The 11,664-nt window shown below is 40.1% G+C and overlaps 1 protein-coding gene across 1 annotated transcript in view; it reads right to left on the bottom strand.

Moving 5' to 3' along the window:
- Positions 1-11,225, bottom strand: part of RALBP1 (ralA binding protein 1) — a 47,841-nt gene extending 36,616 nt beyond the window's left edge. The window contains exon 1 of the mRNA XM_025931189.2: positions 11,039-11,225. The gene's annotated coding sequence lies outside the window, so the exon portion shown is untranslated. The remainder of the gene's footprint in view (positions 1-11,038) is intronic.
- Positions 11,226-11,664: the final 439 nt, after the last annotated feature.

Raw genomic sequence — 11,664 nt, forward strand, 5'->3', positions numbered from 1 at the left:
GTAGAATGGAATCCCTCATATATAGTAGGCACTCAGTAAGCAATAAGATTAGCCAATATTTACTTGTGCTGTAAGTACTTGTGTACTATATTAACTATAAAAAAAGCAAGAGTATAAAGATGTCTGGACAGAGCACCTGGGTGGCTTAGTCGATTAAACGTCTGACTCTTAATTTCAGCTCAGGTCATGGTCTCACCCTCTGAGATCAAGCCCTGCATTAGGCTCTATACAGGCCCGATGCCTACTTAGGATTTTCTCTTTCCCTCTCTCTCTGCCCCTCCCCTGCTCATGCTGGCGCTCGAGCTTACACTAACTTTAAAAAAGAAAAAAAATGTCTGGACAAAACTTGAAATTTTCTAAACTATATTTCTCCCCCATCTAACACTCTGAAAAATGAGGTTTTTCCTGCCTTTTCTTTGTGATTGTCCCTTTGAAAACCCCTCAAAAAATTTTAAAAACACCGTAAACACATTTAAAAAGCCAAGAAGAGGGGGGCCTGGGTGTTTCAGTCAGTTAAGCATCCAGCTCTTGGTTTCAGCTCAGGGCATGATCTCACAGTTCTTGAGTTCAAGCCCCGTGTCAGGCTTAGCGGTGACAGTGTGCAGCCTGTTTGGAATTCTCCCTCTTTCCCTTTCTCTCTGCCCCTGCCCCCTGAGCGCTTGCATGCTCTCAAAAATAAATAAATGAACTTTAAAAAAACTTAAACTTTAAAAAAATAATAAGCCAAGAAGAAACGTGGAAAAAAATACTGACACTACATGTGGCAAATATTTTATAAAAATTTTTAAAAAGAAAAAAAGGGGCATCTGGGTGGCTCAGTCGGTTGAGTGTCTGACTTTGGCTCAGGTCATGATCTCACAGTTTGTGGGTTCGAACCCCACATCGGGCTCTGTGCTGACAGCTCAGAGCCTGGAGCCTGCTTCGGATTCTGTGTCTCCCTCTCTCTGCCCCCGCCCCCACTCACACTCTGTCTCTCCCTCCTTCAAAAATAAACATTAAAAAAAAAAAAAAGTAAAAAAAAAGAAAAACAAGGGGTACCTGGGTGGCTCAGTTGGTTAAGCATCTGACTCTTGATTTTGGCTAAGGTCATGATCTCAGGGTTTATGGGATAGAGCCGCACATCAGGCTCTGCACTGAAAGCATGGAGCCTGCTTGGGATTTTCTCTCTCAAAAAAAATAAACATGCATACTTTACATACTGTATGTTAGCCAATTTGACAATAAATTATATTACAAAATAAAATCTAAAAAAAATTAAAAATTAAAAAAAAAAGAAAAAAATGGTAGAGGGTATAAACACAAAACACACAAAAAAGAGATTTTAAAAATTAAGGAATAGGAAATTAAAGACATTTTCTTTTTTAACTGCAAATCTTCTGAAGATGAACAGGTCTGATACCCAATAATGGAAGGGTGTGTAGAAAGAGACACCCTAATATATTAGTAGTAAAAGTGTAAACTGATACATTTAAAAGGGCAATTTAACAAAACCTATCAAAAATTAATATTCTCACCTAGCAATTCCACTATTAAAACCTTATCCTCAAACACACAAAAGTAAGCAAGAATATAAGTAAAAGGATACTTAACATCACATTTATAACAGCCAAGAAACCTTTATTTACATTGCATCTCTATACACATCTAAAATCCTTTAAAAATAAAGCACTGAGAAGAAGAATATGCTGGCTTACTGTATGCTACATGAAATTCACTTGAACTATACAAATACCAGGTAGCCTAAAAGTTAAGTGTAGTGTAATAGATGGAATGTTGGCAAAATGCTGGCATAAGAAACAGCAAAAGTCCACCCCTCCCTAAAAGCAACTAAAAACTGTGAGAATCAACTTTTCCAGAACAGCAGAAACTAACCCAAAGCTTGCCGCAATCCCAGGATTACTTATTCAAGACACCGCTAAATCTTGGTGAAAACACAGAGCTTTGTGGCACTTAACTTACTCTCATCCTACCCTGAGCTCCGCAGATCAGTGGCAGCCATGAAAACAGCAGCACACGTTCCCAGCACTGGCCGGCAGAACAAACCTCATTCACAAACAAACTGAAACTATTTGTTTTGACCTACCTAAGGGCTCCCTGGAAGACTTTCTGAAAAGTCGAGCTTTATCTCACCTAATACTGCTACCTCAGACTTTCCCCAAAGCTAAAGCCACTACAGGACACAAAGGGTATTTGCCAAAAACATTTACAGGCAGATGTTTTCAGCGCTGCTGCCTGATGCAATGAGTAAAAGCTGGGGCAAACAAACTGACCAAAAAACCTTGAGTGGTAAGGCTGGGCGATGAGATGTTTTGGGAAATAAAGACCTTGAACAGATTCCTGGGAATCTAGGACGCAATGTGTATGCCCAGGGCTGTGCACATGCTCAGGAATTTTGCCAGCTCTTGACTTTTTTTTTTCTTCCAGTACTTGGACTATGTCATCCCACCACTTCCTGGCCTCTATGGTTTCTGCTAAGAAGTCAGAGCAGTTGGCTGTTAAATGATATTGAGGATTCTTGTATGTGGGGAGTCACTTCTGTCTTGCTTCTTTCAAGATTCTCCGTTTTTCAACTGTTTGATTAAGAGTCTCAGTGTGAATCTCACTGAGTTTACTGTACCAAGAAGGCTCACTCTGGACGACCCTGACCTTTATACAAACAGGAAATTAAGATTAACCAGAGCTGTAAAGTGGCCGAGTGCTCAAGGAATACTTCAACAGTAGCACAACACCCCTCTGAACATAGTGGGAGATGTTTTTGGTATGAAATGTTTTAAGGAAATACCTGTCCAATCATTAGCTGACCAATAAGCTAACAGAACACAGACTTCAATGGGCACACATAATAAAGAATATATATACTTTAGAAAATTAGTTCAGAAAAGTTTCTAAACAACTAACAACAGTTACAAGTAGCAACAACCCTGGGGAAAGAGGAGAGCCTAATTTCCAGAACTGCCATTTTATAATACTCAAAATGTCCAATTTCAACAAAAAATTATGCACATGTAAAGAAACAAGAAGGACTGGCCCACACACACAGGGAAAAAAAAAAGCAATCACCGGAAACTCCCTAAGGAATCCCAGATATCAGACTTACTAGACAAAGACTTTAAGATCTGATTTAAGTATGTTCAAAAGCTGAAGGAAATGATGCCTAAAAAACTAAAAGAAAGCGTAAGAATTCTGTCTCACCAGGTAGAGAACATTAATAAAAAGACAGAAATTACTTTTAGGGGCACCTGGGTGGCTCAGTTAGTTAAGCATCCAACTCTTGATTTTGGCTCAGGTCATGATCTCATGGTTCACGGGTTCAAGCTCTGCATTGAACTCTGTGCTAATGGCGCAGAGTCTGCTTGGGATCCTCTCTCTCCCTCTCCCTCCACCCCTCCCCTGCTTACGTGTGCTCTCTCTCTCTCAAAGTCAATAAACACTAAAAATAAATAAATAAAAATTAAAAAATTATTTTTTAAAGAATCAAATAGAAATTCTGGAATTGTAAAGTATAACAACTGACATGAAAAATTCACCATACAGACTCAACATCAGATTTGAGAAGGCAGGACAAAGACCAGTGATCTTAAAGACAGGTCTGGGGATCAGAAAGAAAAATTAATGAAGAAAATATAACAAAACCTAAGAGATCTGTGGTACACCATCTGGCATACCAAGTATAGTGGCAGTCCCAAAAGAAGAGGAGAGAGAAAAGTGAAGAAATAATATCTGAAGAAACTGTGGCTAAAAACTTCTCAAATTTAATGAAATATTAATCTATATATCAAAGAAGCTCACTAAACTCCAAGCAGGAGAAATTCAATGAAATTCACACTGAGGCACATCTTCATCAAATAGTTATAAAAACAAAGAGAGAATCTTGAAAGAAGCCCACAGAAGTGACTCATCACATACAAGGCATCTTCATTCATTAACAGCTGACTTCTCATCAGAAATCATACAGGCCAGAAGGCAGTGGGATGACATAATCAAAGTACTGGAAGGAAAAAAACTGTCAACCGAGAATCTTTATCTTGTATAATTATCCTTCAGAATTGAAAGAAAAAAATAATACATTCTGAAGAAAAAAATCTGAAAAAATTCATTGCTAATTGGCTTATCCTACAAGAAATGCTGAAGGGAGTCCTTCATGCTGAAATGAAAGGACACTAGACAGTAATTTGAATCCACATGAAGAAATAAAGAACGGCAGTAAAAGTAACTACATAGGTAAATATAAAAGATAGCATAAATGTATTTTTCATTTGTATCTATTTTCTCTGCATAAAGCAACAGTTTTAAATCAGATGGACATACAAGGTATAAAGATACAACTTGTGACAACAGCACTATAAAGGGGAGTGGAGCTATAGGAGTACACTGTTGAAATTAACCTGTTATTAATCTGAACTAGACTAATACAAATTAAAATGCTAATCATAACCCCAGGTTAACCACTAAGAACTAACTCAAAACTATGTAGTAAACAAAATATAGGAATTAAAATAGTACACTGCAAAGAAACAGAAAAGGCAATAATGGAAGAAATGAAGAATAAAAAGAATTTTAAATATATAGAAAACAAACAGTAATAGGGCAGGAGTTCTTATTAATGAATAATTACTTCAAATATAAATTGGTTGAATTCCCAAAATTAAAAGGCAGACACTAGCAAAACAGATTTTTTTTTTTTAAGATGAACTATCCCATAAGACACTCACTTTAGGTTCTAAGACACAAGTTGACAATAAAAAGATATTTCATACAACCAGTAACCAAAAGAGTGCTGGGAGGACTGGCTATACTAGTAACAAAATAAATTTTAAAACAAAAATATATTCTGAGACAAAGAAAAATATTTAATGATAAAACGGTAAGATAACAATTACAAACATATATGCACCTAATAACAGAACCCTAAAAGACATGGAACAAAAAAACTAACTAAATTGAAAGGAAAAACAGTTCAACAAGAGTTGAAGACTTCAAAATGTATAGACTAACTAGACAAAACATCAATAAGAAAAAGAGAAGACTTGAACAATTACTTTAAACTAAACCTAACAGAAATCCACAGAACACTCCACTCAACAATAACAGAATACAGATTCATCCCAAGTGCACCTGGAACATTCTTAAAGAAAGATCATATGTTAGGCCATGAACAAATCTGAATAAATTTTATAAGATTGAAAGCACATAAAGTATATTCCCTGACCACAATGAAATAACAATGAAAATCAATAATTTGAAAAATAATTTTTAAATTAAAAAATATGTAGGAATCTTAACCAACATTTAACAGAACATCTGACAGACTTAGAAGGGAACTTTGTCAAACTGATCAAGGGCATCAGTGAAAAATCCATAGTTAACATTACAATTAATGGTGAAAGACTGGAAGCTTTCCTCCTAAGACCAGGAACAGGACAAGGAGATTTGTCCTTGCCACTTCTATTCAACATTGAACTGGAAGTTCTAGCCAGGACAACCAGGCAAAAAAAAAAAAAAAAAAAAAAGCATTCACATTGCAAAAGAAGAAGTAAAACTGTCTCCATTCACAGATGACAGAATCTTACATAGAAAACCCAAAAGAATATATTAGAAAATTATTAGAGCCAATAAATGAGTTTAACAAAGTTATAGGATACAAGATGAAGATAGAAAATTAACTGTGTATGATGATACAGTCCAAAAATGAAACTTAAAAAAAATTCCATTTGTGGAGGTAAAAGGTACAACATAGGGAATATAGACTTTTCAGACCGGAGGACTCAACAATGTTAAGACAAAATAATAATGCCCTAACTCAAAGGGATATATAGATTCAATGGAAACTGTATCAAAATTTCAACAATCTCTTTTGCAGAAATGGAAAAGCTGATCTTCAGTTTAACATGGAATTACAATGGGCCCTGAATCAAGCCACAAAAAATAATGAAACAGAAGAAGGTGGAAGACTTACACTTCCCGATTTCAAAAGGTACTACAAAACTATAGAATAGCCAAAACAATGTAGTACTGGCATTAGTATAAACATACAGACCTACAGAATTGATCTGAGTCCAGAAATAAACCCAAACATCTATGGTCAACTGATTACCAACAAGGGTGCCAAGACTATTCAATGGGAAAAGAATGGTCTCTTCAACAGATGGGTATGAAACAACTGGATTTCCACATGCAAAAAAACGGACCCATATCTCAGACCACACATAAAAATTCACTCAAAATGAATCGACACCGAAACATAAAAACTAAAACCATAAAACTCTTAAAAGAGTACTAGCCTAAATTTTTACATCCTTGGATTTGACAATGGATTCTTAAATATGACAACAAAATCATGAGTAACAAAAAGGAAAAAATGGACAGACTGTACTTCATCAAAATTAAAAACTTTTACTATCAGAAGATGTTATCAAGAAAGTAAAAAGACAACCTAAAGAACGGAAGAAAATATCTGCACATCATCTATTTGATAAGGGTCTAGCATCCAGAATAAACAAAAAGAACTCTTACAACGCAAAAACATAGAGACAACCCAATTTAAAGTGGGCAAAGGACTTGAGTCGGTATTTTTCCAAAGATGAGCTACAAAAGCCATTGAAAAGATGGTCAATATCATCAAATCAAAACCACAATGAGATACCAATTCACACCCACAATGATAACTAAAATTTTAAAACCCAGAACATAACAAGTGTTGGTGAGGATATGGAGATACCAGAATCCCTACACTGCATGATGAAATGGTACAGCTGCTTTGGGAAACAGTTTGGTACTTCCTCAAAATGTTAAACGTAAGAGTCGCTATACGATCCAGCAATTCTGTTCCTAGGTATATACCCAGGAGGAACATATATCCACACCAAAACTTGCACATGAATATTCACACCAACATTATTCACAATAGCCATAAAGTAGAAAAAACTCAGTCACCAACTGATCACTGGATAAACAAAACATGGTGCAACCAGGCAATGGAAGATTATTTGGCAATAAAAAGGAATTAAGTCCTGATATATGCTACAATATGATAAACGTCGAAAACATTATACTGAGTAAAGGAAGTCGGTCACAAATGATAATATATATGATTCCATTTATACAAAATGTCCAGAGTAGGCAAATCCAGAGAGAGCAAGTAGGTTAGTGGTTGCTAATGGGTGGGAGTAGGGGGAATGGTGAGTGACTGACAATGAGTAAAAGGTTTCTTCCTCGGGATAATAAAAATGTTCTAGTTGACTGTGGAGATGGCTGCACAACTGTATGAATATACTAAAAACCACTAAATTGTACACTTGAAAAAAGCAGGCTTAAATCTTTGCCATGTTAAAAATCACTCCCTTAACCCTTTTTACCTTCTGCTAACACCTCTTTCCATTCTTCACAGCTAAGACTTATTTATTCTTGAAATAATGTACATTTATTTTCTTCACTCTCTGACCTTCTATTAACTCCTCAATTCAATAAAACCTAGTTCCTTCCCCAAAAGTTAATTGTATTAAGTAGAATTTAAGTTAAGCATTAAGTAGAATGTTACAACTGATCTTAGTTATTAAATTCAACAGACTCCTAACAATCCTTGTTTAACTCAAGTTCTCAAAGCAGTTAGAGCATAGCTTTTTTTTTTTTTAATTTTTTTTTTTCCTGGAGAGTTGGTTTTGAAGTATAACTTCCTTTTGAAATGATTCCATTTTGGCTTCTATGACATTTTCTCATGATTTCTCTGCATCTCTAAACACAGGAATTTCCCTTTCCAGGTCTTCTTCCTCTATCTGGCTTTAAATGTTATTTTCCATTGTCTATTTCCAGGACTATTCTCCATTGGTAAATTCTTCCTACATGGTATTACCTAAATCAAAGGTTTCAGCTACCACCTAGAATACAGCCTGCTGACTTGCACAGTAAGACTTCTCGGAGACTCCAAATCCACACACCCGACTCTGCAGCCAATGTTTCCACTTGAATGTTTCATAGATTAACTCCCTATTCAGTATATCCAAAAGCTAAAATACTGTTCCTCCCCAAGTTTGCTCCTCTTCCTGAAGTCCCTGTCTCAGTACAGAGTTGACCCTTGAACAACATGAGTTTGAGCTGTGCAGGTCCACTCGTATGTGGTCTTTTTCGATAAATACAGTACTGTACACGTATTTTTCTTCCTTATAATTTTCTTAATAACACTTTTTTTCTCTAACTTTACCGTAAGAATACAGTATATAACATACATGACATATAAAATATGTGTTAATTGACTTTTTGTTATCAGCAGGGCTTCCAGTCAACAGCAGGCTATTAGTGGTTAAGTTCTGAGGGAGTCAAAAGTTATACATGAATTTTAGACTGCGAGGGGGGTCAGCACCCCTACCCCCTGCATTGTTCAAGGGTCAACTGTACTTTACCATTGTCTATTCAATCACCCAAGTTAAAATCCAACTGTAACTGAATGCTATGAATTCTACTTTCTAAATGTTTGTGCTAGGAACTTACTCCTGTGTATCTCCACTGATGCTACCTTAAACGTAGGGTCTTACCTGTCACCTCAATTATTACAAAAACTCCTAACCAGTCTCTCTGCACCCTGCCTTACCTCCCCTCCCTCCCTTCTGAAATCTGCATTCTGTAATACCAGAATGATCTTTCTAAAATGAAAACCTTTCAAGAATCTTTCCTGACTAAAATCCATGAACTCTATTATTATCTATAGGAAAAAAACCCTCTAGAATCCCTAGAATGGCATGCAATGCTCAAGGATCTATCTAGGCAGCCTCATCTTCTGCTACTTCCCACCATAAACCCAATGCTATAGTTGTAGAGAACGACTTCTAATTTTTAAAAGTGTTCTATGCTCTCTCTAATCATGTCCAGCTTTCCTTCTGCCTTAAGTTCCTTTCTCTCATTTTCTGCCTCAGTCATGCCTACACCTTCAAGTTTAAGAATTTAAAGCATGAGGTACCTAACACAACACCTAACACACAGCAGGGAGTTAATGGGTTGAGCTGGCCTAGGCTTCTCTTTTCTTTATCCTGTCTCAGTGACTCCTATTTGCTCACAAGATAAAAGTCGGAATTACTTCCACTGTGTATAAGACTATCCATAATTTCGCCTCTGCCAACTCACTATGGCAGCTTAGACCCCTGTGCTTTTGCTCACACTCCTACCTAAATGCCCATCCTTACTCTTTTCATCCCCTCCTATACATAACGTTTTCCTTACCGCTGCCACCTTTCTCAATCTCTTCTTCTCTTCCCTTAGGAAACTGGCCACTATCTCCTTTGTACACCCTGTATACGCCCACACTTTGTCCAGTCAAAATAATCTTAAAAACGTACTGTCCTTGGTAACGGTTCAAGTCAGAGATAGAATCTGACCCTTCTGAAAGCAGGGGCAGTGCCTTATCCATCTGGAAGTCTTCTTCACCTGGGACAGTACCCGCTGCTATGAAATTATTACTAGTAATTCTCCCATACTAAATGACCTGCATTCTTCCTTATTCCTCCCACATATACTAACTTAGGTTTCGATCAGGAATTTTCTTTCAAAAAGGACATATTTGGGGGTTACATTCAGGCCCAATCTCTCCTTGCCAAGCAAAGTGCTGTGCAGACACAACGATACAAATTAAATATGCATTTTCTGACACTTCTGGTTTTCTAAATTAGAAAGACCTAAAATGAGAGATTATTTTGAAGAGAGAGCAAATTAAGTTATGGTACATGGCCTCAAGATTCTTTGTTCAAAGAATTACCGCCCTATGGTTACTGTTAAACTAGCCTACTCCACTTAAATCTATGGATCACTTTGAAAAGTGGGAACCACTCTACTAACTTCCTTCCTACCTCTCCTACTGCCAATACAGTTTACAGCAATTACTCATTTTCGGGAAGACACTCAGAAAGGAACTATCAAATCACCAAGATAACTGGAAACGTGTCAAGTGAGGTTACCTTTCTTATTCGCAGTCCCATTTTTTCATTTGGAAGTGCTGCCTCCATAATCACCAAACCAAAAGCGAGCTTGCTCCTTATCACCCCTTAAATATTTTATGAATAACTCCCAAGTATGATGGAATGCTACCTAAAGTTGCAGCAGCCTTCGAACATGCCCACTCCACTAAAACAATTCAGCGAAAGCTTTTCTAATCAGGCTAGATGGTGTGTGAACTCCATGTCCAAACGACTGCACTTCTCTTACCATGCACATTCAAAGTATCTCGACTTCACATTTTAATTACTGTCAAGAACGCTACTAGGCCTTAGAAGTAACAAGCTGCTTAGGCAAGAGGGAGGCTCGGAAGTAATGAATCGCAAAACTCGAAACAGCGTAATTATTTCAGGTTAAGACTGAGGTGTGGAATATTGTGTAAAACCTGTTCCACTCTGCTAAGGACAAATTTTAAAAGGGGGAGGGGGGTGCGACCTCAAGAAGAGCCTTTTGGCACAAGCATACTTGAGAATGAGTTGTAAGAAGGATTCTCAACTCCAGATCTGTCCCCATTCGCACTGAAACCTGAACGAAAGACCGAAGCACTCAAAGGAGCTCCACTGCTTCCATGCCAGCGGTGGGAAACATCAAGAGCCTTTTCCTAGCCCACTGGGCAAGTCCCGGAGACGGGTCAATACTCCGGGTGCGATGAAAAAAACAGTGATTATATAAAAGACAGAGTCCCCTCTCCTCCGTTCCGGTGCCCAAGAGCTGCCCTGAGGCCTGGAGACTCAAGGGGGGAGGGGCCCGGTTCCCGACCCTCCTCCTCCGGACCCCGAGAGCACCAAATCACAAACGCGGGTGCCACGAGGGAGGCCCGGCCGGCAAATGGGAAGAACGGCCGGCAAGGGGGCGAGAACTGGGGAGAAGCCTGCCCGGGATGAACCCGCACTCGGGGCAGCCACGCCCCCCACCCCCAACTCCAACCCCGCGCGCGGCGAGCTCCCAGCCCCGCACGCTGCCTGACAGACGCCGCTGCGAGGTGGGTGCGGAGAGCGCCCCGCGGGCAGGCGAGGGGCACCGCCACGACCCCCGCACGCCACCGCTGGCCGCCACTGACCTGTGCCTGACGCCGCGCGACCGCCCGCCCCGCCGCAGCCGCCGCCTCCTCGCGCTCACCGTGCCGCCGCAGCCACCGTAGGCGCCTCCTGCGCTGCGCCCCCGGCCGGCCTCGGGCGCCCCATTCCCACCCCGCCCCAGCCTCCGCCTGTTTACAATGATTGGGACAGAACGGGACGAGCCGGCCCAGCGCGCACGCGCATTCCCTCCTACCGCCGCTGCCGGCTTCCCGGGTCCTCCTCTCTGCGCTGACGGCTAAAGCCGTCAAGGGCAAACGCCCTATGCCCTCGCGCGGGGCACGCTGGGAGGCGTAGTTCTCCGACGCCCAGCGCCCAGTTTACGTGAGGGCCCTTCGTCGAGGAAGCACACTACAACACCCTGGAAGCACCGCGCCTCCTTCGGCCCAGGGGCTCGCTAAGGAAGCTGAGGGGAGCGCGCGAGAGAACGCGCCGCGCGGGTGCTCCTCGAGCGCCTGCGCAGTCCCCGGTCTTGGGGGACTGGGTGGGATGTAACACCTACCTCCAGCGAGTATCAGTGGAGGTTTGGGGGCAGCGGCTAGGGTGGTCTTGAGAAAGGAAAGAGCTTTCCTCTCCACCCTCTGGCTGGCTGCTCCTCAGCTCCCGAAAT

Source organism: Puma concolor, chromosome D3 (assembly GCF_028749965.1).
Source record: "Puma concolor isolate L17-30 chromosome D3, mPumCon1.1.hap2, whole genome shotgun sequence".
Classification (NCBI taxonomy): Eukaryota; Metazoa; Chordata; class Mammalia; order Carnivora; family Felidae; genus Puma; species Puma concolor.